Consider the following 26506-nt stretch of genomic DNA (forward strand, 5'->3'; position numbering starts at 1 on the left):
CTACCCAGTAATTCCAACTATGAGGTAGTTCTTCTTCATACACAATAAAATGTGTGGGCAATGTATAAGGATATAAACATAGTGTACTTACAATATCAAAAAATCTGGAACTCTTAAATATGTCTAAAAAATGGATTGGATAAGTAAGGTATGATACATCCATTCAGTGGAATGCCACACAACTGCCAGAGAATGAGGTAGATCCCCAGGTCTGGATATGAAAATATGACTAAGAGATTTTAAGTGAGAAAACAAGGTGGAGAACAGTAGGTACAGTACGCCCTCATTTGTGTTTTTTAAAAGTAGAATTAGCTACTATCTATATAGGAAAATTCTGTAAGAATACTATTTAACTAGTTCACCACGAGAATATACAATTACCACGAAAAAGCATAGATCTCACTTAAAAGTAATGCAATTTCATTGGAGAAATTTTGGAAGATACAGAAGGATATAATGATAACAATAAGAATTGCCCAGATAAAAATAAAAATCACCCAAAACAAAGTGATGTTTTTCCTTTTGGCATTTTTTCAATGCACGTGTGTGTGTGTGTATATACATATATGTGTGTGTGTGTGTGTGTGTACATATATATGTGTATGTGTGTATACACACACTTTATATATGCGCACACTTTAAAAAAGATTAACACCACAATGCTTAAAGTGGTTTTACAATCAACCTTCTCTCTACCAGTTGGTATCCTATCATGAGTATTTTTCCTTATCATTAGTCAATAATGAAAATATTTTTCCTGAAGTATTCATTCCCTTTCTCTAGATCATAGAGATATGGCCTTTCCATTGCTGTGTAGCTCGGTGCCGTAGACTGAGCATAGACTCTAGAATCAAAAGACCTAAATTCAAGTCATGCTTTTGCTGGTTGGCTGCGTGATCTTGGGCAAGTTACTTAAGTGAATTGAACCACATTTTCATCTTTAGTAACACGGGTAAAATAAGAGCTAGCCCTACCTAGGTTGTGATATTGTGAGGATGAGATGAGGTATCACAAGTCAAGTGCTTTTTGAGCTGTAAAGTCTGGTAAGAATCTACCCATTGCCCAGCACAGACCCTCAAGGCCCCTCCCTGAGTTGCTCACTTTACTTTCTCATTTCCTGAGTGACTGAGGTCCTCTAGAAGGAGCCCACCTCACGAACAATGAAGACCAGACTGCGTGTGGTGTATGAAGACTCTCACAGTCTAGACCAAACCCACATTTCTAGCCCCATGTGCTGGTCCTGCCATCCTTAGTACCACTCCAGTCCCATCCATGCACTTTCACAGCGAAACATACTCTCCAAAGACCTTGTTGATCTCGTCTTCACCTAGAATATCCTTTATTTTCCCTATGCCTGGAAAAATCCTACTCATCCTTTAAGGTCCAGGTCTAATGTCAACTTTTCTGCGTAGGCTTTCCTGACAGCCAAGACCGAAATAATGGTTTCCTCCTGGGCTGCTGTGGCACTTGGTATTGCTGATCTACACTTGTTTATCACACGGTTCAAGAATCCTTTGATTCTTGGAGCACAATTGTCACTTTTTTGGGGTATCTGCCCATCCATCCCTTGGTTTATCTCCCTTTTCCCAAGACCTGCTTTCTTAATGCAGCAGATTTGGTCACAGCTGACTGGAACAGGGCAAATTCCTGGAATAAGATTCTCTTTTCTGGGACTTTGGAATTGACATTTAGGATGCTAGTCAGTGTTGTTGCAAGTGAGAACATGTACCTTCAGGATTTAAGCCTGCCTTTGTGGAACGGCCAACTTTAGTTCATCTGGGCAAACAGAGGTGGAGAATGTTGTCTGCCAAGAAGAACCAAAAGTAATGAGGAGAGGCCAGAGGCCATGAAATCCCAACAAGAGAGAGGGACATAGAGGAAGTATCTTGGTCCTGGGCAGCTTTCTAATTCGGGGTTGCAGAGCTCCAGAGGCCTGGATACACTGTTAGCAGCTTTGAGCTCCATGAAGTATCCATATGTAAATAAATATACATCCTTTGACTTAAGGATAATGAATGCATAAATAGATCACCATAACATAATGTGGATGTTCAGTAAAGAGACATAACCACGGTTTTATGGAGCACCAGGAGGTGAGAGAAAGTGCTGAAGTAGGTAGTCGGGAATGGCTTCCTGTAGAAAGTGAAGTTGGACCAGTAGGGAAGTCATGTTGGGCTGGGGGAAATGCCATGAGCCATGGAGTGGTGGTGGTAACTCCAAGCAGTTCAGTGTTGCTGGAGCATAAAGGCATGGCGGGGCCAGCGGTGAGGCCGGCTGGAGGGATCGGCAGGAGCCTGGTCAGGCAGAGTCTTGGGCTCCATGGGAAGTTGGGACTTCATCCTACAGGTCAGTGGTTCTCAACCTTAGTTGCACGTTAGAATTTCCTAGGGAATTAAAAAAAGAAATATGGATGCCTTCTCCCAACTGTTCCAATTAAATAAGAATCTCTGGGGGCGGAAGCTGGGCACTGAGCACTTTAAAAACTCCCCAGATGATTCTAGTGGGCATATAGCATGGGGACCCTGACAGGAGAGCGTTGAAGGAGTTTAAGCTAGAGATAGACCTGGTTTTAGAAAACTTGTCTTGGTAGCTGGACTGAACATGAGGAGGAAGGCAGAAGACCATCCCCGGGTCGCAGTACGCAGGTGAGAGTCGGAGAGGGCCTGGCGTCGGGCAAAGGCTGTGAGAATGGAGAGGAGGAGGATTTCAGGAGATAAAAGTTTTTAGTTTAAGAAGGGAGAGGAAGGGAAGGTCGTTGGGGCTGACCTGAGGGTCCTAGCTTGGGTAGCAGGAGATGCCTCCCACAGGCAGACAGGAGGAAAGGGTCTGGGGGAGGCTGGTGAACTCTGCTGTGGACATTCGGAACGTGAGGTGGTGTTGGGGCGTGCAGGTAGAGAGCAGGCAAATGGACAGATTAGCCTCCTGCCGCGGGCCTAGACCAGGTGGGAACTGCACTTTGTCGGCTGATGGAGGCTTGTTTTTTATTTTTACCATTTATTGAGAGGAGCCTCCCCCAAAGTCACTTTTCTAGCTCACAAAGGTGTGATGGGTGCTAAAACGAGGAGTGGGCCCCACCTAGATCACCTCCTGAGATAGGGTGTGATGTGTGTCTCTGAAGTGCCTTGAAGTCAGGTGGCTTCTCAGAGTTCTAAAATTAGCGGAGCAGCTGCGCCTGGTGGGTGGCGAGGCCACGGCTCACTCACTCGGGGAGAACTGGGCCTTCCTGCCGTGGGCTCTGTTTGTGTGAGTAGGTCAGGGATCAAGCAAGAATCTGTTTCTTTGAAGAATTCCCCCAGGAGCCACGTGTCCTGCCAGTGTGCTGCCAGAGGACAGAACATGTCTTCTGTTGCCAGGTGTAAGGGAAAAGAAGAGGAGGGGCACCAGAAAGGAGCCTCATGAGAGGGCGATTGTTCGAGAAAATTCACCGTAGAAACGACACTCTTAAAGACAGGCGAGGAAACAGTTCACACTAGAGGAGTCAGAATTAGGTTTGAAACTGAAAACCTGCTTTGGGGCTCTGCGTTTTGCACAGACGAGTGCTATGGAAATACTTTCTGGTTGCGGTTTTGAATCTCTAGGGTGGTTCAACCTCTCCAGATTAGGGCTCTGATGCCAGCTCCACCAACAGGAGGCATTTGGGGAGGGGGGCCAGGAGGTGGGTGGAAGTAAAGGAATCTTCTCAGTGCATTTCTTTATTGAAAAGACGTATAGGGGCGCCTGGGTGGCTCAGTCGGTCAGGAGTCCGACTTCGGCTCAGGCCACGATCTCACAGTTTGTGGGTTCGAGCCCCGCGTCAGGCTCTGTGCTGACAGCTCAGAGCCTGGAGCCTGCTTCAGATTCTGTGTCTCCCTCTCTCTCTGCTCTTCCCCCACTCATGCTGTCTTTCTCTGTCTCTCAAAAATAAAACAAAACATTAAAAAAAAAAGAAGTATATACCCACATTAAAAAACATATATATACATATACATATATGTATACATATGTACATATATACATGTATATGTATATATATGTAAAACCATGTATGTATATGTGTGTGTATATATATGTGTGTGTGTGTGTGTATGTGTGTGTATATATATATATATATATATATATATATATATACACGTAAAAACCAAACCTCAAAACAGCTAAATGGCTAGGGAGGAGATTGGGAGAGGAAGGGGAGTAAATAACGAAATATTTCATTGTGGTACCATCATGCTGGACCCTCCCCTCCTTGAGCTTTTGTCTGCTGATATTACACATGCAGAGGAAAGGGAGGAAAAAAATGAGTGACACGGTATAGGACTCACTGCCTAACTAAAGGCTACTGGAAAAATGAACCAGCAACCAGTTGCAGGGGGATTCTAAATCCAGCAGTATCAGGTTATGTAGCGTTTAACTCGGGATGCTTTTTCTACACATACCACCATAATCCCAGCTCTGGGTTAATGTCCTTCATTAGCACAAGGAATCCCCTTGCTCTGTCCAGAGAGGTGCCCCAAGCTGTCTCCATAACTACTGGGCATTGGTAGGGACGCAGGAGTGGCATTAAAAGGGAGGCGGGGTGTGCGAAAGGAGAGGCAGGTGGGAGGTGACGGGAATGCCACCCAAGGAAAACTTTCGGGCCGGGTCTCCTGGATTATTGCAGAGCTGAAGGAAAGAAGCTGCCCAAGGGGCTGTGTCAACGGAGCCAGTGTGTGCCCAGAGGTGGGTTATTCTAGGGCAAGGTGTGTCCGTGCTCCGAAACACTTCCCTTGCTTGGAATATTCTCTTTTGTATTCCTGGTTGTATTTCCTAAGTGAGTCTCTGGCTGAATTAGAGGTGCTTCCACAGTTAAGAGAGCAAAGAACAGCGAGTTCCCCCATGAGGGAGGGCAGCCAGAGTCCTGGCCAGGAGGAAAGCTGCAGGTGGAGGTGAACCCTCGAGGGGAGGGTTGGGAAGAAAAGTTGGTGGCAGCTGGGACTGATGATGCCATCCAACCCCTCCTTTTCCTTTATTCCTTTGATCTTTCCTTTTCCTTAATTTTATTCAATATCCAACATTCAGCCCATTCACTTTCCTTTTTTTTTTTTAATTTTTAAAAAATGTTTCTATTTATTTTTGAGAGAGAGAGACAGAGAGACACAGTGGGAGTGGGGGAGAGGCAGAGAGAGAGGGAGACACAGAATCCGAAGCAGACTTCAGACTCTGAGCTGTCAGCACAGAGCCCGATGTGGGGCTCAAACTCTTGATCTGTCAGATCATGACCTAAGCTGAAGTTGAATGCTTAACTAACTAAGCCACCCAAGCGCCCCATTTTACTTTTATTTTTATAGTTGGCAAAGACTTTTATAATCCTCCTCCAGTGGCCCAGAGCCTCTTCCAGTGGCACAGAGTGGATTCTGTGTCTCCTTTACATCTTTTTTTTTTTAATGTTTATTTATTTTCTGAAAGATAGAGACAGAGTGTGAGCAGGGGAGGGGCAGAGAGAGAGGGAGACACAGAAGAATCCAAAGCAGGCCCCAGGCTCTGAGCTGTCAGCACCGAGCCCGATGTGGGACTCGAACCCACAGACTGCCAGATCATGACTCCCGTCAAAGTCGGACACTTAACTCACTGAGCTGTCTCCCTCCCATCTAATGAAATGGGCCAGGGCACCCCCAGAGCAGGGCTCAGGCTCTGAAGCCAGGTATCTCCTCCTACTTCTGAACTTCTCCTCCTCCAGCTCTGGTCTTGGGATCTTGCTGCTTCTCTGTGCCTTCCTTCAGGCCCTTTCTCTTACAGTCAGATTTCGGGGGACAGTGTGTGCCCATGGCTGCTTACTTTTCAAAGCTACCTCTGGACAAGGAGAGAGATTTCCAAATAGGCAGCAGACCCTGTGAATCATCTAGGGGAGTTCTTTATTTTTAAGTTTGTTTATTTTTGAGAGAGAGAGAGAGGGAGGGAGGGAGGGAGAAAATGCTTGCCTACACACACGTGGGGGAGGAAGAGACAGAGGGGGACAGAGGATCCAAAGTGGGTCTGTGCTGACAGCAGAGAGCACCATGCTGGGCTCGAACTCACAAACTGTGAGATCATGACTTGAGCCAAAGTCGGTTGACCAAGCCACCCAGGTGCTCCTTACAGGATTCGTTATTGGGGATCCCTACAGAGAACCCCATTGCCCACCTTTATCTGTGCTTGTTTTTAATCTATTCAGATGCAGAGGCTAAAACACCAAACCCAGTGTAAGTTCTGAAAGGGGATGTATCAGTGTTCTGCATATATTACCACAAAGCTCCTTATACCTTGACAAATTGAGGGCAAATCTGAATGTCTTTTCTGGGGCATTTCAGGCTCAGTTTACAAAGCCCCTTGAAGTGGTGGACAAGGATATTTTAGTGACAACTTACTAAAGGGAGGCCAGAAGTGACTGCAATGGAAGCAGAAGAGACAGACCAGGGAGTCCACCCCCTCCCTGTTCCTATTTGGTTAAGCATTGGAAGATACTCTCGGGATCTTCCTTTGTTTCTGCACAAGTGGTAAAGGAAACCAACGTTTATTGAGTACTTGCATGCAACACTTTTTACAAATGTATCTATGTAGTTTAATCGTGGAACAGTTCTGTGAGGAGGGTGTCTGTGATTTCATCTGACTGAGAACTCTTTACGAGTCCGCGAGGTGAAATAACCATGCCAGAAGTCTGAGTGCTGGTGAGCAGTAGACCTGGGATTGCAACCCAGCTCCTCTCATGTCAAGCCCTGTGTGGTTGACACTTGAACATGAGCTTGAACTGTGCAGGTCCGCTTATATGCAGGTTTTTTTTTTTTTTTTACAATACTGTACTGTGTGTTTTCTCTTACAATTTTCTTAACATTTTCTTTTCTCTAGCTTACTTGTGAGAATATAGCATATAATACATATAACAAAAAAATATGTATTAATTGACTGCTTGTTATTGGTAAGGCTTCTGCTCAACAGTAGGCTATTAGAGAAGTTTTGGGGGAGTCAAAACTTCTTAAATGTGGATTTTGGGGATGCCTGGGTGGCTCAGTCGGTTAAGTGTCTGACTCTTGGTTTCAGCTCAGGTCAAGATCTCATGGTTTTGTGGATTCAGGCCCCGTGTTGGTCTCTGCGCTGGTATCACAGAGCCCGCTTGAGATTCTCCGTCTCCTCTTTTTCTCTCTCTCGTGTTCTCTCTCAAAATTAACTAAAAAATTAAATTATTTTTAAAAATGCGGAGTTTTGACTGTCATGGGGGGTGGAGGTTGGCAGCCCTAACCTCTGAGTTTGTTCAAGGGTCAACTGTGTTTTCTTTGTGCCATGCTACCTTCTGGTGAAGAGCTAAATCCCTACTTTAAAAAAAAAAAAAGTTTATTTATTTATTTTGAGAGAGCGTGCAAGCTGGGGAGGGGCAGAGAAAAGGAAAGACAGAATCCCAAGCAGGTTACCTGCCATCAGCAAAGAGCCTGATGCAGGGCTCGAACATGCAAATTTTAAGATCATGGCCTGAGCCGAGATCAAGAGTCAGGTGCCCACTGACAGAGCCACTCAGGCACTCCAATCCCTATTTTTATAAAGTTTTAGAGAATGAATGAGGAACTACACATAAAAAAGCTTTGATAGTTTTGTATCAAAATACCTGGAAGTCTTAGATTCTTAAGCATGATGGAAAGAAGATCAAAGGGCATCAGTTAAAACCTGGCAAACTCGGGGCACCTGGGTGGCTCAGTCGGTTAAGCACCTGACTTCAGCTCAGGTCATGATCTCGCGGTTTGTGGGTTCGAGCCCTGCGTTGTGTTCTGTGCTGACAGCTCAGAGCCTGGAGCCTGCTTCATATTCTGGGTCTCCCTCTCTCTCTCTCTCTCTGACCCTCCCCTGCTCACACTCTGTGTCTCTCTCCTTCAAAAATAAATAAACATTAAAAACAATTAAAAAAAAAAAAACCTGGCAAACTCAAAATGCATTGCGCAGGAATCCTCAGAATTAGAAATCGTAAATAGGAACATGGACCTCAGCCTTTTCATACAGAGCCTAAGCGACTACTGAGGCTGTTTTGCTGCAGGCTCCAAATTAGTTAATATGTATAAGCACATTGATGGAGCCTTGCAAAGAGCCTTTAGAGTCATTAAAAATGAAGGGTCATGATGACCACAATTTCAAAGAGGGCTATTAGTAAAGGAAATATGGACTTCTGATTGATTAAAACAGATTTCGAAAAAGAAGCCATGACTACTCTACAAGCGTCTCGTGTGAGGGAAAAACACGGCAACGTTAGTTTCCATTTTCTGCAAAGGGAGCTTTATCTCCTTTAATTCAAATCAACCCAACAGCCCTCAGGATTGGGAGGCCTAGATTATTCTCCAGATGTGAGCCCCGCCACAGTATAACCTGTACAGGCTTCAGAAGTTTTAAGAAAGTCACATTATTCCAGAGGAAATATAAGGACTTCCCAGAGGCTCTGGGGATTATCCGTGACTTTGATTGTTCTGTAAAGAAAGTGACACTGGGGAGTGACCTTTGAATTGTAATAGTTCTAGCAATGCAGGAATTTACCTCAAATCAACCTAGATTTGGATAGGTGGACCTCAATGCCTTTGGTTCTGAAGAGATCTAAACAAAGACAAATTTTCCCTGTCTACTCTGGAAAGATACTCAGTCTACCGGTAGACTCCTCTGATGATCAATGGCATAGAAATAGAGAAAATGCCTTCTTGTCACATGCTAACTCTTTGGGATAAGATGATTTTCCCATCTGACTACGTTTTTCATGTTGATTAACTCCAGGTGTAGAATATGTCAGAGCCCTTCGGACTTTTGGCTGAGAGGCTTGGTGGTTGTAGCTTCCTTCTGGGGGAGAAAGAGGAGGAGTCACAGAATCTGAGAGACCTTGAAGATAATCTATGGTAGGCAGCCTCTAACGTACCTCCCAGTGATCCCTGCCTTCTGGTAGTCCTGCCTGTGTTACTGCCCTCCCTTGAGTGTGGGCTAGATTAATGACTCAGTTCTGAGGAACAGAATACCTCAAAAGTGCGGGCTGTCACAAAGACTCTGACTTCCATCTTGCTGGCCAGCTCTTACTCATGCTAAAGAAAGCCTGCCACCATGCTGTGAGCTGCCCTATGGAGAGACCCATGTAGCAAGAATCTGAGGGAGGCCTTTGGCCAATAGCCAGCAAGGAACTGGGGCTCTTAACTCCAACCAAGACTCTTACTCTGGGATTCAGAAGACTGCATCCTGCTGACAACCTCTTGAGTGAGCTAGAAAGCAGATCTCTCCATGCTGAACCCTGAGAGGACTTCAGCCCCAGCTGACACCTTACCAGCAGCCTCGGAGAGAGACCCTGAGTCCGAGGCCTCGGCTACTGGGTTGCTGACTCACAGAATCTGTGAAATAATAGATATTTGTTGTTTTAAGCTGCTAAGGGGTTGTTACGGCACCTTAGGTAACTCATAGTTCGTCTAATCCAACTTCTGTATTCTTCGTGTTGTTCGAGACCTGGAGAAATCAGGTACTTTGTCTGAACTCCCACAGGCTTAGACCACAAGTCAGACTCATGAATTCCCAGAAGGGGCTCTCACCAATTTATGATGTCCTCCTGCAATTTGGCATTATGGAAACTGGCTTAACATGACCTTGTTTAAACCCCCCTTAAATGAGCCCCCACTTTTTCCTAAAAGGATATCTCCATTTCCAGCTGGCTAGGAAGAGGACAGGACAGTCTGGAGGGCTGGTCTTGAAGCCGATCTGTTTCTTCCATGGCCCTAGGCAGGTGTCCCTACTCCCAGTCAATCCCCATTTCAAGCACTGGACTTTCTCGTCTACTCAGAAAAATTGCCAAATCTTCCCAGATAATAAATTCTAGTATTTTACAGCCTTTCCTCCTGCTACAATTTAGAGTTATCTTGTCCTGCTAATTCTCAGTGGGAATGAGCAGCAGTCTCTCCCCATCCCCCTCAAGTCACAGATTCATGCTGCATGCTGCCTTTAGCTCTAGGCCTTCGGAGGTGAGGAAATGTAGCTCTGGGGGGTAGGGTGGGGGCATGACAGTCCCAGAAGCATGGATAGGATGGGGTGGGATAAGCCTCGGTGAAGCTGGGAGCAAAGGCTAGGGCTGGGCCAGGGAAGTCTGGGCCGAGCAGATGAGGGGACCAATAGGGAGTCTCTGTTGGGTAGGAGGCAGGTGGAATTGTGCAGTGTGGATAGGAGCAATGGTGTAAGGGTCAAAACCAGACTGGGGAGCAGGACAGCTACTGGCCTGAAAAGGGCAAGGCCAAGCAGGGGATCGGGAGCTAAGGCCTCAGACACAGGTTATCGGCATCAAGTAGACCTTGATGATACTTGATACGGGGCCTTGATTCTAAAACAGTTGTCTGCCCAGGTGGCCTGTTGGCTTCCAGTTACAGCAGGAACCAATGCCGGGGCATGGGCAGTCTTCATTTTCAGCAGCTTTCCACCTCAAACCAAGTGCCCTCACACCAGAGGAAGGAGGAAGCAGGGTCAAGGTTGTTTGCCTTTCATGCTCCACGGATTGGCTCCCCAGTGGCCCTGGGTGTGAGGGCGGGTGCTGGGCAGGGGTGCTGGTGGGTTATGGCATGGTAGATTGTCTATTTTTCAAGTTTCCTGGCATATCTGTGTCTGACAATGACAGGAAAAGAGGGAGGTCTCCTCAGGGTTTGGCTGCGTTAGGACTTGGGGAGCAGCAGTTGGTGGGGCCAAGAGGACAGCTGTTCTTTAAGATTGCAGACAGATCCACGGCAGTTTTTGACTCTGGAAATATTAACAAGCAAGAGAGACGGGCTACGTCTTCCTGCCACCTGGTGGGTCCTCTAGCTAATTTGTAGACCATCTCTAAGCCTCTGGTTCCTAAAATGACCTTTATATGGAATGGAGCAGGGGTCACAAAATGGCAGCCCATACTGGATCCTACCCTCTGATAAACTTTATTTGATCCAGCCCAGTATTTCAAAAAAACAATAAAAAAAAAAAATTGGAGCCACTTAAAAATCAGGATACTTTACTCACATCCAGATTTTTGGCTTCTCTGGCCACATTAAGCCTCATCCCTTATGACATATGACACTGAGGCGGGGGCCTCCTTTAGATGGAGAGAGCGCCCCCTCCGGGTCCCGGCTTCCAAGGTTCTCCCTCACACACGATACAAGCATGTGTACTAGAACCCTGCCTGTTTCACTCATCTACCTTATTTTTCCGGCCCCTGTGGGCATCAGATATTTTACTCCATAAAACTGAAGGATCAGGCATCATAACACAAAGAACAAAATTCCTACACTTCAAATGCATTTTTGATACCTGGGAAAGGATTTTCATAATCTCCCTAATTACACGTCTGCTCCATTTTATTCTTTCTTCTGTGTTGTACTTTCAAGAGCTCTCATAATAGAAATTGCAAGAGCCAACTGCACTTATTTAATTAGCATAATATTGGTCAAGATAAATTAGCTTTGCACAAACATCAAATGAACAGAGGGAATCATTTCTCATTAACTGGAAGAGGTCATACAGTGTCGATTATATGCAGTTTGGTCAAAAGTAATCTTCTCTGATTAAAATAGAAATAAAGTAGCTGAATTATAATACCAGAGCAGCTGCTAAGTCACTATTGATTTCTTCAGGAGACAAGGGAGTAATGATCATTCCTGAGTCTTGTCCAAGAAGAGGCACAGTAAGTTTTCCATCCAGTGTCAAATTATTTGCTATTTAAATGAATATTCCTAAACTTGATAAGCTGGATTATTTGCTTCTGCTCCCCATTGTGTTTTTAACGTGAAACTTGTATGATTGCACTTAACTAGAACTGCACAAAACAAATCCCCACACACAGATGTTCAATGTAGTCTAATTTAATTTAAAAATGTGCTTCTCGAAAAGGTCACTTGGAATGAGTGAATTCCGGTTTCTAGTTTGGCTTAATTGCTATTTTGCTCTGTAATAATCCTGAGCAGGTAGTTTCCTTTCTGGAAATCCTCTCTGGGAATCATGGACATAAGTGCCTGAGCTCTACTCTACGTCTGCAACAAAGGCCTTTTTAAAAATAAGTCTGAGGCACAGGGAGAAAGACGATGAGAGCATGTTGCCTGCAAACCCCCTTGAAAGTGTTTAGCGTTACAGTCACGTCCGTCCTCAAGGTACTCCTTTGGCTGCCACAAGTGTTTGTGGTTTGTGGAGAATCGCATGAGGAAAGGTAGTTAACTTTAAAAAAAGTAGGTGAATTAAAAAAAAAAACAACCTGTAAGTATCAAAGCATAAGAAAATAGATCAATGCAGTATTTCTAATTCGAATGAGGGACTGATTTTCTTTTTTCCTTTTTTTAAATTTTTATTTTTATTTTTTTTAATGTTTATTTATATTTGAGAGAGAGAGACAGTGTGAACAGGGGAGGGGCAGAGAGAGAGGGAGACCCAGAATCCGAAGCAGGCTCCAGGCTCTTAGCTGTCAGCACAGAGCCCGCGGTGGGGCTGGAACCCACGGATCAGATCACAACCTGAGCCGAAGTCAGACACTTAACTGACTGAGCCACCCAGGCGCCCCTCGAATGAGGAACTAGTTTTAAAAAGGATTTAACCAGGAACTTACCACTTATTTTGTTACTCGAGCATATACCCGGTGGCAGTCTCTGTGGGTGGGCAGGTTATATATATACCACAGTCTATGTGGTTATATGGCGTGATTTGGGGGTACCAGCAAAATGATTGCCCCCCAGAAATCGAATCCACGTGCACTTGCTGTGACGGTGCCCTGTGTTAATTTCATCGAAAGACAAGTAAGGAGTCTGCTGCGATGCAGGGACCCGGCCTAATAAATATTGATAACTCTCAGTCTGAAGTTCTATTTGATGGCTCCGCTGCCTGCCTGCCATAGGGACGGAGACCTCAGTAAGGGTAATTCCACACTGCGTGCGCGAGATGGGTGAGCACAGTGAAAACTCAGCAGCTGCACGTGTGCGAAGACCACCCAGGAGACAGCACGCGTGCCTCCTCTCACGCCTCCACCACACTCATCCCACCCGTGTGCAGGAACTGCCTCTCTAATCTCACCCCAAGCATCTGATTTGTTTCTGTTTCTCATGTGATGCGAATTTAAGGGTTTTTTTTTTTTCTCCTTCCTGTTCAGAAGATATCACTGGATACATGCGCTGTGGGACGTGGGAGACGTTAGAATCCTAGCGCTCATCCCGGCAATTCCTGTTATTTTTCCATTCCAAGCATGAACGTTTACCTCCAACAGAGCCAAAGTTGCAATGCTCAGTTCTTTATTGTTTTCTTTTAAATAATTCAGACTTGATGAGAGGTGCAGTTTTTAAAAAAGAAAAAAAAAACTCAAAGTAAACAAGGGGAAGACTTATTATTTTTTTGGAAGACTTATTTTTTTGTTGACTTGTTAGCAGGGGCACTTGCGCTGGTGAGGGGGGAGGACCGAGAACCCAGGGGGTTCCCTGGACAGCACCCAGTGGCCGTCAGCCTGCCTCGCCCCTGGGAGCGAAAGCCATTCATAGCTGCAGCAAAAAGGGATGTTTCCTCTTCCTCTTCATTCTTTCCTTCTGAAAACAACCTTTTCCTGACCGAGGACTCAGAGAGGGTGGGGCACATTTTCTCTCCTCTGGCTAGAAAAACAAACACACAGTGCACCCCCAGCTACTCCTTTGTGCTTCGTCACAGCCTCCCTTTTCTGTCTCTCTCAGAGGAGGAAGAAGCGGCTACCCCCAGTGTCCTTGACCATCGGGGTCTCACTTCCCAGCCTAGTCCAGTTTCCAAGATACCAGCCCCACCCCAGGCTTGGCAGGGAACCCCACCCCTGTTTAGAGCATGGAATCTTGAACATTGCGGAGCCCCCAGGACTTGCTCTTTATCACTCTAGGGGCATTTTCTTTGAATGCAATCCAGTCTCTCAGATTCCCACGTTCCAAGAAGCTGCTCTCTGTCCGACAGAACATTCTGTTGCTGTTCACTGTGAACCAGTCTTATTTTGTTCTTTTCATGAGGGAATGTTTCCATCAGGGGCCTGTGAGTCGAAAAGGCTCGCTGCTCAGAATGAGGGTGGCTTTGTCTCTCCCCACTTCGTGACCTCTGTCAGGAGTTCCTTTGAGGCCCCAGACAAGACATAACAGAGAAGTGCCCAGAGCCGTGCTGATGAAATTTTGAGATTTGCAAAGAAACTACTAGCCAGGCTGCCTGGATGTATTAAAATGTCATCTCTACAGTTTGGCCATGACTGGCTTGGTTAGTTAATGCTAGAGGGGAAAACAGAGTTTGTTCTCAAGGGAGAGAAGCAGACGGAGAAAACAGGCACATGAACAGCTGACAGTGTTCCAGCCGCTTTGTCACAAAGAGCTGAATCCACCATTATTAGAACCAAAAATCATCACCCAATTCAAGTCCCTTGGGAATGATGCTGGGCTGGAGCAGAAGTGGCCGAAGCCCCCTCAATATGGAGGCCAAAAGCTAAATTCTATTCTTTTCACTTGGGTTTTTAGGAAGGGAAGTAGAGCTTCCTAATATTTGTTATACATTGTCAGGCACTAGGCTTGGTGTTTTTATGCATACTATTTAATTCTTAGAGCCACTTGGAAAATAGGTATTATGACTGCTGAGTGTCTATGAAGTTGATTTATATTTATTTACCTTCACATCCTTACTTGGTCAGGTAGCTATTCAAATGTCTGCTTTGGGTGATGTTCCCAGGGTCATGGGATCAAGCCCTGCTTTGGGCTCCGTGCTGAGTGTGGAGCCTGCTTAAGATTCTCTCTCTCCCTCTGCGCCTCCCCCCTCCTCTCATGTGCATGCTCTCTTTCTCTAACAGCAGCAGCAGCAGCAACAACAACGACAACGAAACCAAATGTCTGCTTTGACAAGCCCTTCCTGAGCCCCCAGTCTATAACCACAACACCTGCCATTCTCTCTCTCATTTGTATGGCCCCTTTGATGTTGTAACCTTCTGCATGAATTCCTCCCAATTCCAATTTGTTAATCCTCTCTGTGCAACTACATTTAGTTTGGAAACTATCCTACAGTCTTTAAAATTTTTCAATGGTTATATTTTTCTTCCTAATTTCTAATTTTATATCCACCTGTACTTATTTGTCTGTTTTAATGGCATAATAGATCACTGGCATGTATTTTTTGTAAGGATGTAATGCCTTCGTTGATCTCTTCAAGGATTCTAAATGCACACATATTTTCAAGTCTTTTTCAAAATTTTTTATTATTTTTTTCTGGAAAAACTCATATTACAGTTATTGATTTTATTGGCTGTTTCTTAGTATTAGCTTTATGAATTTTAAAACTGAGTTTACAGGATCATGATATGTAAGAGTGTTTTCTCCCCTGCCTTTCTTTTTCTTTATGTATTTCTCTATGTATTTCTGAACATGGGGTTCTTGTTTGAGCCTGGTTCTCTTAAAAGGCTAAGCTACACCTCAGGCTTCCTTTCACAAGCCAGGGAAGCCCTGCCCCAGTTTCCGGTTGTGAGCTCTGAGCATGACTCTGGTTCCTGTGCCTCCCACAGAGCTCCTTTCCCCTCTGGCGGGCTTTTATCCGCAGAAGCCAAACTCACAGTTCCTACTACCTACTTCCAGATCCAGAGCCTCAGATCAGCCCCTCTTTGCTTTGCATTTTGATTCTGTTCCAGGACTGAGGACATATATGTATCTCATTTTTGAGTGTGAATATGACTTATAAAATTCTCTTTCTTATGTTCATTATCGTTGCTATGTGTCAGATCAGAGGGGGCTTCGTAGCATTCACTTACAATGCCATTGAGTCTGGTGACCGGGAATAGGAATTGGGAAACATTGATAGAGGGGAAGAATTGGGAGGCAATTAGGTTGAGGCAATTAGGTACAGGTACAGGTTGGAAGAGTAAAGAACCTGAAGAAATGATGAGTTCAAGCATCACTCGTGAGTTGATGTGCAGGAACCCTAGTTATTAAGATGGAAAGAAAAACCATGAAATTTGAAGTTGGGTTGAATGGCCAAGACTTCCCAGGTCCTCCTTCTCCTTCCTTCCTCTCAAACTCCCTCTCCTTCACCCCCTTTCATGTTGGTGATCATCCCTAGGGTGACCAGCCATTTTAGTTTGCCTAGGATGGTTTTGGTTTTAGCACTGAAATCTTGCTTCCTAGGGAAGCCTCAGTCCTAGGAATCCGGGATGGTTGGACACCTTAACTCTGTACCATTCACTTTGTGAGCACTAATAGAAGACCTCTAATACCAAAATTAACCTTACGAAGGTGTGAGCTTGAGAGACAATAATGGGAGGGGTAAGAAACAGAAGTAGGCAATGGGCCTCTGTAGTCTTTGCTTGGGTAGAAGAAGCCACAACCCAAGAAATACCTTTCACTCTGAATTCAGTAGAAATAGAGACTAGAAAGGGATGTTTGAAGTCTGTGATTGATTCTCAGAATTTACTTGCTTGGAGAAATTTGAACCACCAATGCAAATGGTGTTTGTAATTCCTTTTATATTGGATTCAGAAATTACTTGCTTTCACAAAGGAAGATTGTATAAGTATTATTTGATTTGCTTTCTCTGTAGTCTTCTTCAATTCAGTAAGTCATGCTGTCATTTTTAAAGTATGTTGTATTGGATAATATTCCATTCCATTGACTCCATATTTATTATCAGTGATCAGAACCAGACCTCATTTTGTGCTCGCTTCAGCAGCACATATACTAAAATTGGAACGATCCAGAGAAGATTAGCCTGGCCCCTGCGCAGTGATAACACACAAATTTGTGAACAAACATACGTCATTTCACTCTTTTCAAAGTACCTTTATCTTAGAAAAGCACCGGTCAGTTCTACAGCCACCATCACTGCAGCTAAAAATAATGCTGCCAAGGTTGCCCTGGACTGTCAGCAGCAGTCATTGCTAACACAACACTAATTCTGTTCGGGTGGTGGTGGAGGTGGGTGGTGTGTAGCAGCAATATCCCTTGACTTGGGGAATGAATTAAGATTGATAAATCCAATCTACTCATGGTTACACGACTTCTCTTTACAAAATGCTCATTGTTCCATCCTCCTTTGCTGCTAGGAGTAAAGTGTTACAAGCTGGGACTAATGAGGCATAAAGTGAAAGTTGGCTGGGAATTTTCCAGAAACTGTTTGCTTTTCTAATAAAAGGGACAGACTTGCAGAAAAGCTTGCTGTGATCCCTTTCTCCTCCTTCCCATCTGGAATATGGATGTAACGCCTGGAACTAAGGTAGCCACACGAAGTCTGTGAAGCAATACACATTATGAAGAAAAGCAACATGCCTATTAAGTCAGAGTGTGAAGGAGAGAGAGAGCCTGAGCCTTTGATGATGTGGTTAGACCATCCCTGAGGCCATACCTCTGGACTTCTTGTTTAATAAAAACAAATGTCCTTACCACTTAGGCAGCTGTTGATGCATATCCCTTTACTTGCAACTAAAAATCAATTTCATACTGAAAAGCAAGGTGAATAATGCATAGTGATGACACATGGGCATGGACATGGGATAAAAATCGCCAGACTTGTCATGGTTTTTGGTAGATTTTTTTTTCATTCCATAGCTCTTTATATACTAAACAGGAAAGCAAGAATACTCTTTTTGTCCCCCCTCAGTGCTCAATGATAATTAAGTTTCAGAATAAACAAAATGTGCTATAATGTGCTCTCACTGCAGTGGCTATGGAGGGATGAGACATGTGATTCTATGTGATGCCACATTAAAATCCTTTTGTGCATCTTAGAAATATAATGTCATCTGTGCCATATTGTTTTAGGGCAAAAGGAAATAGACTGATGGCCAGAAGAGCCTCCAGGGCAATGTTTTTGCTAGGAGGCTAGACTAAACCCCCCACAAGAACAAGACAATTGCTGACAGTGGGCTGGGAGGTGTATCCATGAACCCACTGCCATCTATAGTGCTCAGCCAATGCTCAAGTGGATAGTGAGCCCAACCCAAGGCAGTCCAAATAGCTTCTCTGTTGGTAGGAGGATAGATCCTACCTTGATCAAAAGGATGGGTAAAAGGGCAAAAAATGAATTATGTGGGGAAATGCTGTAGAACAAGGTAAAGGGAACATCATCCCAAAGGCTCAGAGTAAGAATGTGCCTCTGAAAATGATTTATTGCAAGAACCAGAAGATGTGGGGAAATGGATGGTATCCTTACTATACAGGAAAAAAAAGGAGAAAAAAGTCAGAAAGGAAGAAAAAAAACCACAATAGAAACCCAAAGAGGGGCACCTGGGTGGTTTAGTCGGTTGAGGGTCCAACTTCGGCTCAGGTCACGATCTTGCAGCTTGTGAGTTTGAGCCCTGTGTTGGGCTCTGTGCTGATGGCTCAGAGCCTGGAGTCTGCTTCAGATTCTGTGTCTCCCTCTCTCTCTGCCCCTCCCCTGCTCATGCTCTGTCTGTCTGTCTGTCTCTCTCAAAAATCAATAAACACTAAAAGAAAGAAAGAAAGAAACCCAAGGAAACAAGTCTGTTAAGAATGAACCCCTAGATTTTTGAACATCCTTAACCTCTGAGTACCTACTGTGCACCAGCACTACCTTGGGGCTCAGTGATGGCTAAAGCATAGCTCCTGACCACCAGAGGTGCCATGATCCCATTCCAACATAGTAACTTATCACAAATTGAATTATAACAGTAAGCCATGATATCATGAGGTCCTACAGTATTTTAAAATGTTTATTTTCTAGACACACTCACTCTATTTTGGAAATAAATGAAATCACCACCTCCTGAGTAAGTAAATAAAGCAGGGAATGCACTGAATGTTTTATTGAGCTCTGGCTGTTCTATGCAAGATACTTTAAGAACATGCATCATTCTTTAGAAGATCTGTTTCTCCTTACTTATATGGAAGTGATGGACGGTGCCCAGGAAGAGAGGGAATTACAATAACAAAAGCTGCTGTCTCTGTCCAGCCAGCACGTAGCCCCTGGGTTGAGCCATATGCTCTTCAAGGACTCAGATGAATCTTCACACCAGCACAAGGACATGTCAGGAAAGCTCACTCATTGCATCTGATGTTGATAATGCAATTGGATAGTCCAATCCTGGCCATCGTTCTACTTCCAGCCTCCCCCTGCCCTCCTCTGAAAACCAAAATTAAGCCAACACACTCAGAATGTCCTATCCTGTCTCCCTCACCTCCAAGGAAATATCAGTTCACAGCAGAAGGGTGTAGGGAGAAGGAGACCATCATTTCTCAACCTATTATTTAAGCTCCTCTGACAGGACCTTGCCTGCTGGGCACACTGATGGACCAAAAGATGGAAATGAGCCACAAGGTGGACCAATTACAGAACACCGCCATGCCCTGGGCACAGCAACTGGGCGAGGGATCGACATCCGATCCAGTGGGACCAATTGCAGTGTATTTTTGGAATTCACGACCTAGGGACCACAGAGCACGGTGCTCATTTTCTCTCTGTGGCAGAGACTAGCAGCTCTGAGCTCATCAAGATAGCATCTCCTGCCATGTGGAGGAAGCTGGCCTGCAGTAGAAGGGATGATACCCACACCCAGAGGTGCAGCGTGCTGGATCTCTTTCTACCTATTCCTGAGGTCCAGCCATACCACAACCTTTCTGCAGCCAAAATAGTCTTCCAGATACATTTTCCTTTGCGTCTATGTGGGTTTAAAGTGGGTTTTGACATTTACAACCAAAAAAAAATCTGTCACTGGTTGTTATGTTTGTGTGTTTTAGTTTTCCAAAAGAAATTTGTTTTCCTGATTATAAAAATTCAAATGTTGGATAATACAGTATATAAAATAAAAATTGCTATAATTCCACCATCTAGACATAACCATTGCCTATTAATATTCTTCCAGGCATTTCTTTCTTTTGAAATATAATTTTACAGGAGTACAATTTTTTAACATACCATTTTACCTAAAAACATGTTTTGGATATTTTCATGGAACATACTTCTAAAATTTACATTTTGAACATGGTTGCATAGAATTTTATATTAAACTATTTTTTTAAGTTTATTTATTTGTTAGGGGGGGAGGTGCACATGCGTGCACATGAGCAGAAGGGCAGAGAGAAAGGGAGAGAAAGAATCTCAAGCAGACTCCTTGCTGTCAGTGCAGAGTCTGAAGCAGGGCTCCATCTCATGAAACATGAGATCATGACCTGAGCCTAAATCAAGAGCCGGGCACTCAACTGACTGAGCCACCCAGGTGACCCTATATTAAACTACTTTAATATAGTAGTTTATATAGTTGGTTGAGCATCCAACACTTTTTTTAAAATATTTATTTATTCTTGAGAGAAAGAGAGAAAGCATGTATGCTGAGCCACCCAAGCTCCCTAAATGTTTTACTCTTGGTTTCAGCTCAGGTCATGATCCCAGGGTTATGAGATCAAGCCCTGTGTCAGGCTCCATGCTGAGCGTCGAGCCTGCTTAAGATTCTCTCCTCCCCCCGCCACCTCACCCCTCTCCCCTGCTCATGTTCTCTCTCTATAAAATTAAAAATTAAAAATTTTAAAATTAAACTACTTTAATTAATGTACCCAGTCCCCTTTGTTGAACATTTAGGTTATTTCAAAAGTTCCATTATTATAAAGAACACAACAGTGAACATATTTATAGGTACATTTTGGAGCATTTAATAGATTTCTCACTCTTAATTACTAATACTTTTATTTGTTTTGGCAACTTTTCCTGTGGCCTATCAATTTCATATATGCCCTCTTGATTCACTCCTTATTTATTCATTCATACTGTCAACATTCACTGAGAATATGTTACGTACTAGCCATTGTACTAGATTTTGGGAAAACAGACATGGGTAAGTTTAGGGTTTTATCCTTAAGGAGAAAGAAGAAACTAGCATCTATTGAAATCTGACTCTGTGCTAAGCATTCTATAGATTTATTTCATTAATTTTTCATAAAAAAAACAAACACCAACCCTGTGCAGTGTATTATCATTTTTATATAAATGAAGAAAGGAAGTCCAGAGAGATTGAGTAGTTTGTCTAAGGTCACAGTTTGTCAATGCAAAGCTGGGACTCGAATCCAGGTCTGACTTCTTTCTATTACACACAGTTTATTTTTAATTTTTTTTTAACGTTTATTTATTTTTGAGACAGAGAGAGACAGAGCATGAACGGGGGAGGGGCAGAGAAAGAGGGAGACACAGAATCGGAAGCAGGCTCCAGGCTCCGAGCCATCAGCCCAGAGCCCAACACGGGACTCGAACTCACGGACCGCGAGATCGTGACCTAAATTGAAGTCGGACGCTTAACCGACTGAGCCACCCAGGCGCCCCTATTACACACAGTTTAGAGAGAGAGATGTGAAAACAAATGACAAAACCAGGCTGTAAGTGCTTTGTAAAATCTGAACAAAAGCCTACATTTGGTCCACCAACCTCAATGATCTGCCAAGGCAGACCTTAGACCTGTCTTTTATCTGTAGCAAGCAGCTTTTTAAGGGTCCAGCTTAAAGGGTCAAAACCAAACCTTAAAGGATTTTCCTGACTCTACACAGCTCCGGGAGGCCCTTGGTAAGCCAGAATATTTGCCAGCTGGGAAGCTGGGGAAGAGAAGGAGGCTGTTTCTAAGCAGTTCCATTTGGAGAAGCTAAAACTAGCAGGTGTAATGCAGGGCTCCTGGGAAGATCAGAACAGTGGTCAGAGAGCAGACAGAGCCATGTGAAAGAAGAGCTTGGAAGAAAGGGACAAACTGTTAGGAGGTCTCAGGACTCAGGCTGGTGAGGGTGACCCCCTCAGTGGCCTCATACCATGAAGAAGTGACACCCGGAATAAGCCAGCCTTTGGGATCAGCATAGATGTCACTGGAGCCAGCGCATGGAGAAGGCTGGAAGTACTGCTTACCAGGCACGGGGCTGTAACAGCTCATTAAACTTAGGCGGCTTGTGACTTAGAGTCTGCTGAGGGCCTTCGATTTGTCTGGATGAGATCCACAAAGCTGACCCTGTGATGTCAGGCCAGGAAGTACCTCCCCAAATTGACAAGCCTCAGCTGTTTCTTTCCCTACGAGAAGATCTGAAGTGCAGGGCCCGGGCGTGCAGGGAGTTTACCCGGGGTGCCGGTATCTCTACCCCCTCCTTTCTTTGTGTGCATTCCAAGTGGGCTCCTTGTCCTGTGGCCGAACCCCCCACTGGGGGCATCATGGCAGAGCGCAGGGACTTTTCAATCTATTTTAAACCTTGAATGGAACGCCAACAGATAAAGCAAATGAAATTGGAGCTGTTCCCACCTGAGCAGGAGCCAAGGATGCAAGGCTTCCCTTCCTTCCCAAGGATGTTCTGTGGGGTACACAGTTTAAAAGCCATGGCCATCGCTGGAAGAGTCCTGAATTTAAAGTGAGAGCACCCTGGTTCTAATCCAGGTTCTGCCTCTTAGAGTATAGCTTTTGAGAAGTCATTTAACCGCTCTTAGACCACTGTTTTCATTCGTGAAATGAAGGCAATAAGTTTTGTCTCCTTTGGAGGTTGATGTGAGCAGCAAGTGCAACCGTGTGGGTAAAGGCAGCTGTAAAAAGGCCATGCAAGTGTGAAACGTTCCTTTCCTTGGCTCTCCTTCTATTGCCTGACACTCAAGGGGGGTTTTGCAACTGACTGAGGTGACTTGAGTTGCAACTCCGTGTTTCCCGATAGTCACCAGCTGTATGCCAAAGGTATATGGTGTGGGTATTATATTAAATTGGATGCACTTAGTTTTCTGGGCGGAAAGTCAGCCAGTGTTGTTATTTGTACTAGTAGAGCAGGTTCAGGTCACCTGAACTAGTAGGGCATCATGGTCGCCTCTTGAGAGCCATTATGGGTGGAGTAGAAATTGGATTTCAGATGGAAGCAATAATTCCGCCCCACATCCCATACACTAATAGAGCTTAATGGCACAGTTGCTGGTGCAGAAGAGATTTCTTTCTTCCCTTTGTTTCTGTTTTGACGTTTCCTACAGGTTCACAGCCCACCTGATTTAAAGAAGCCATAGAGACTCTTTCTGGAACTTCAGTCTAGCTTTGCTTTTTCTTTTGAGCGGTAAGTCCAGCGAAGATGAAGAATAAAAAAGGTGAAAGGGGATAGGCCACTAGCAGAGAATTCTAGCCCTGAGATTCCTGGCAGCAAGATCTTCTCTTCTTGCCAGAGGGGCACTTGGGGCTCTCACGGTGTGGCCTGTTCCCGCCACTCAGATCTGCTCCTTGATGTTCCTCTAAAATGTGGTGATCCCTCGGGGCCAGACTTCAGGACTCTAGCGTTCTCCCAGAGCGTGAAGTAAAGAGAGACGTTTCTCTGCCTCCTCCACTCTCTCCCCTCCTGCAGCTCATCTCTGTGTCTTTCCTCCGTGCCAGTGAGACAGCACACACGCTCCGTGTAGCTACTACCCAGTTGTCTTCACAGGAAAAGCGTCCTGTCACTCAGCCTGCAGGCGGGTCATATGCACGATACCACCTGGTGGCATCAGTCCCAGGGCGGGAGTGGGGGCGGGGGGGATCTTAAGCCCTGGGCCCACCAGCTTTCAAGACGAAGACTTGAGAATTCGTAGGCGAATAGGTGTGAAGTGTGTTTTGTGCCTACACCCAACATTTAACTGTGATCCCTGTCTATGTATCAGAAAAGGACCACAGAGTGTATGGAATCATCAAACTCTCATTTGGTCAATTGGTTTTAACTTTCTTCCCCACCAGATCTTTTACCAGAGCTATTAATTTCCCCCTTTTCCTCCTTTTGTTTTCTCTGTGCAACCTCTATTTAGGGAGCTAATCCACCATGACAAGAACAAAGACCTGGCTGCCAGGGGAAGGGGGAACAGGGGCCCAGATCAGCTACAACCTAGACCGTGGGTCACTGCACTGGTCAGACCCCATCTCACAGGTGGGTTCTCACCATCCTCCCTGCCTACAACCCAGATCTCAGACCTCCGAGTGGCCCTGCCCCTCCCAGGCCCACTCACAAGGCAGGGGTGCAGGGAGTGCCGCCCGCCCCCAGGGTTGGAGGAGAGGTGGGAGCTGTAGGACGTACCTCACAAATGCCTGGCGAGGCTGACCAGGCAGCAGGTTGCACTTTGCACATGACCATAGCAGGCTCAAGTCAGGATCTGCCTCAAACTGGGTGGAGGGCCCCGTTCAGCCAGTCCCCACTATTAAGCTGGGGGCCCGCCCATGCTTTGGCCAGCACGGGGTCCAGCTCGCCCTTTGGAATCGCAGGCTGGGCTCCAGGCCACCACTGTGTTGGGGTAAACTCAGGGAAAACTCCAACTGCTCTTTGCCTTCCCCACAACCAAGTCTGAACATCTTAGATTTAAGTCAGGCTAAATTTCTGCTCAGATCACGATCTCACGGTTTGTGGGTTTGAGTCCCGCTTCGGGCTCTGCACTGTCAGTGCAGAGCCTGCTTAGGATTCTATTTTTCTCTCTGCTCCTCCCCTGCTCACACACACTCTCAAAATAAACAAATAAACTTTAAAAGTAAACTGTAAATCAGGCGAAAATGGACTGGTCAAGTCTTGTCTAATCCTCTTGATGCTACCAAGTGGGTCTCCCTCTCCGTTCCCCTCCCCTAGACCGAACACACCACTAGATCCCACAAGAGAGCCCCCAGCCCGGTTCTCTCGGGGTCTTCTGAACCATTTCCACTAACCTGTCTCCTACGATGGTACTTGCTGTGCTCAGCAGCCCTCCGACCTCTGACCCCACGATGGGCCTTCCTTTCCGTGGTCTGGCCTCATCCCCCCTTACAGCCCATGCCCAGCTGCTCTTGCCTTTGGTTTGCTACTTTAGCCAGAGTTTGCATGCCTGTTCGAGTAAGCCTCCTTGAGCCCCATAGGCCCACAGGTATGCAGGACCCAGGCAGCTGGAGGCACCCAAGAGCCCACAGGGAAAGGAGTTTTGCAGGCTGTGTGTGCCAAACGGAGATGCCTGCGCCCTCAGACCTGTCTTCGCCCACAACAGCTCCAGCCTTCTCTCAGCTGTGGGCTCTGAGCAGACCTCCAAAGTCCAGGGGGTATAGCTCAGGGGTAGAGCACTTGACTGCAAAGTCCGGGGAAGGAGATAAGGGCCATATTTGCCACATCCCAGGCGGCACATGTGTTGTACTAAAGGCATGGTGCCTCTGCTGTGTCTTTGAAAGACTACATATTAGACAGAGGAAATTTTTTTTAGAAAGATGTGGGGGAGGGGAAGGGTAGTGGTTTTAGGCAGGATGTGAGGCATCCAGTCAGGTGCCTGTATCACTGGTTGTCAGGGATGGATGGACACTTGCCCACAGCAGTCTCGGTGACCCTGTGGTAGCACTGCGGTAGGGAGGGGACTAGATGAGGTGGAGACTGAGCAGTGCTCAGAACTGCAACTGTACCCTAGGCAGCCTGCCCAGACCTGGGAAGGGAGAACACAATCCCTTTTTTGTTCCTAGAGATTAAGGGCTATGTTCTTGTCAGGAGAACACTATAGATTCTAATGCTTCCAAAGCTGAGAGGCTGGTTCTGACTGGAGTCTGGTCACTGGAATAACAGGTGAACAAGACGAGGGGCTGGAGAGGAGGCAGGCAATGTTTGGGAAACCACTTCCCCAAATGCCACTTGGCCTGTTTTTTTCATAGCTCACTGACACTGTTGACCACCCACAGAGCCGGCCACCGTGCTGAGCATGTCGGGTGGTGTTCCAGTGACAACAGGAGACATGGAAGGATCTATCCACAAAGAGTTAAACATCTGATAGGGAAGATGAGATAGGACCTAGGAACATAGAGCAGGATCCACATGAACAAATATAATAATTACACGAGGACAGATAGCAAGGGGATAGACATTCCTCAGCAGCCAGTACAGGCCCATCACCACACAACTACGTGGGCCCTTAGGTCCACTTTGGAGATTGACCCACATTTCTCAGATGTCTGAAACCACTCTGATCTGTTTGAAGCTCTCGTTACCATTTCTGTTCAAATATTGTTTCCAGCGGTTTCCTCTGGGAATCACTTAAGACCACATTCCCTCCAGAGACCAGCTATAAACATCAGGCAAAATGACTCTATGTAGATGGCAGACCGGGACCTGAGAGAGGAGGACCAGGAATAAGGTTGCCTCAAAAAAATAGCAAAATGCCTGACCCCTCCAAACCTCTACCCTTAAATCAAGCCAGTCATGCAACGGACTTCATGCCTGAGGGATTGTTTTTGCTTGCTTGCCTGTGTGGAAGGAAACAGGTGCTGTGAAAGATAAGTCATAGGAGACTACTACTGCCTTACTCTGATTAACTGGGAAAAGACCCAGAAAATTTTCTTCGTATAGAAGTTAAAGCTGTAGAGAATGAAAGCAGGGTTTCTCAACCTGGGAACTATTGGCATTTACGGCCTGGATAATTCTTTCCAATGGCGGCTGTCCTGTGCTCTATACAACGTTTAGTAGCATCCCTGGCCTCCATTGACTAGCCCCCAACTCCAGCTGTGACAATGGAAAGTGTCTCCAAACACTTTCAAATGTCCCCAGAAAGCAAAATTGCCTGCCAATGAGAGTTACTGCTACTTAGGAAAAGGGTTGGATCCCAGGCAGCCTCACACTGGCTCTGGAAAGGGCTTGACTTCCAAAAT

The 26506-nt window shown here is 45.4% G+C and overlaps 1 long non-coding RNA gene and 1 other non-coding gene across 3 annotated transcripts in view; one reads left to right on the forward strand and one right to left on the reverse strand.

Moving 5' to 3' along the window:
• Nucleotides 1-637: 637 nt before the first annotated feature.
• The window catches only part of LOC113603801 (uncharacterized), a 44404-nt gene continuing 18535 nt past the window's right edge, over nt 638-26506 (reverse strand). The window contains exon 3 of one of the 2 annotated variants that reach the window (XR_008293076.1): nt 638-2384. This is a non-coding gene — a long non-coding RNA (uncharacterized LOC113603801). Of the gene's footprint in view, nt 2385-13198; nt 13572-26506 lie in introns of those variants that run through there. The other variant, XR_003425511.2, reaches the window with a different exon arrangement.
• On the forward strand, nt 16614-16720 carry LOC113604013 (U6 spliceosomal RNA). Its single transcript, XR_003425828.1, has one exon. It is a non-coding gene; the product is annotated as a U6 spliceosomal RNA (small nuclear RNA).

This window comes from Acinonyx jubatus, chromosome E4 (assembly GCF_027475565.1).
Source record: "Acinonyx jubatus isolate Ajub_Pintada_27869175 chromosome E4, VMU_Ajub_asm_v1.0, whole genome shotgun sequence".
NCBI lineage: Eukaryota > Metazoa > Chordata > Mammalia > Carnivora > Felidae > Acinonyx > Acinonyx jubatus.